Below are 2166 nucleotides of genomic sequence, written 5' to 3'. Positions count from 1 at the left end.
TTCAACTGAAAATGAAAGAAAGTAAAGGAATGAACTGGATCAGAGGATGTAGAATACGCTAGTAACACTTTATCATATACAGTCGAGGAAACAATTATTAGACCATCAAAAGTCATCAAAAACAATGGTTATGCAATCAAGTACTAACTCCTGTGTGTGTCATGTGACTAAAACAGACAGAAAAGAAAACATGGAATGCCTAAAAGCACTGTTTTTGTCACTACAATGCCATAGATATTGATGTAAGAACTGAAGTGATTTTGGTTATTATCAAGAAAAACATGGAAAATGGATAGATATCAGCTTTGAAATTAAACTCTTATGAGCTATTTTTGTTGTTATTGTTATATTTGTCCAAACAAATGTACCTTTAGTTCAGATTCAAATGTATTTGTCATTTCAGCATATAAAATACACAGAAATGAAACATTGTACTCAGGTCCCGATTGTCAGCAGCATTTAGTAAATAATATAAATCACTGATAAAAATATTAAAATACTGATTACCCCCCCCCCCCCCCCCCAAAAAAAAACAAAAAAAAAAAAAACAAGTTACCTATAAATAACTTACTTTTTTATTTCTAAAGTGCACAGCAGTTGTACCAGGCATTAAACTGAATAAGAAACTGAAGAAAACAAAGGGGTGGTCTAATAATTTTTTCCACAACTGTACATTAAAAACATATAAGCTAACCAGCACTTTGGTCATTTGTTTTCCAATTCAGATTATTAAACTATGATTTAGTGCATTTAATCTCTGCAGGAGATAATTTATATTAAAAAAAAAAATGGCAGACCAGTGCTACAACTCTGCTTCTAACTTTAGGAAAACTGCATTATTATGCAAATATATCACTAGAAAGTGTGTTAATCCTGAAGGGAAATGACTATTTAGAAGCACAGTGTCAGCAGTAGGCTATATCAGGAGCACTATTACTATTATAAAACACGTTAATTGTAGATTGTTGCTGCTTCTCTTCCTTTATTTCCTACACAGCAGATCAGATTTAACCCTTTCATGCATGAATTATGTGAGCCTTAATCAAGATTTTTTTTTTCTAGAGTGTTTGTATTCCTCTAAGCATTAAAAGAACAAAAAAAGCAACTGAAAACGTTTTTATGAACCTATTTTTCATGAAGTTGCAAAAATGTCCACTCAGCTGGACACCATGTGTTTAATTTTTGAAGCAAATAAACATATTTACTAATATACTGTGTGAAAACTATGAAATATAAACATTTTTAATGCAGCTAATCTGATGTTGTCTCACATTTTAGTCATTACTCACTTCATGGAGATAATATGGGGGGAAAAAAAAACTGTTAATTATAGTCTAATAACAATAACAAGCAATTGATTTTCTCTCTAACATGTTAGTGCAGATCAGGTTTATCTAGAACAGCAAAGTTACAGTAATGGGATGAATGTCAGTGTGTGGGATGATGCATAAGCGTCCACTGTGTTGGCTGTTATGGAACTACACTGTAATGACTGTAGAATTCACACCAAACGTTTTAAAATTGCAACCTAAAAAAACTGTAAGTGACAATACAATGCAAAGTTGTTTATTTGAAAATTTTTTTGTGTTAATGATTGAATCAAATATAGCTGTAGTTTTTACAGGAAGAGTATGGGAACAAAACCAGATTTGTATGTAGAAATGATGCATCTCTATTGTTTTTAGAAAAAACAACTGTAAATTGAAAAACAATGTGGTGCCATTTAAATTGTAAGACTACAATGCTGAAGTAACAGCGTATTTGCTTATATATATATGTATATATATATATATATATATATATATATATATATATATGTATATATATATATATATATTAGGGATGCACTGATTCTGATACGAGTGTTGGGCATCGGCTCTGATACACAGTGTGTACTCGTATTTGTACTCGTAAAAGTAATCCAATACAAATGCACCGATACCACTTACGGCTGTGTGACATTCCCAGTTCAGTGCAGCAGGTACGCAGCGGTGGAATAATGTGTGTGGAGTGTGAAGATTTTTCAAAATAAATGATGGTGATAAAAGTAACGCTGACTGACAGTAACATTACAGACACAGATGGATACGGACACAGTGTTCTGTCCGTCCTCTGCGTACATTCCATCCATTTACCAGGTGCTGGCGGATGCGTACCCAGATGGAG

Source organism: Sphaeramia orbicularis, chromosome 20 (genome assembly GCF_902148855.1).
Source record: "Sphaeramia orbicularis chromosome 20, fSphaOr1.1, whole genome shotgun sequence".
Lineage (NCBI taxonomy): Eukaryota > Metazoa > Chordata > Actinopteri > Kurtiformes > Apogonidae > Sphaeramia > Sphaeramia orbicularis.
This window is presented reverse-complemented; position numbering follows the sequence as displayed.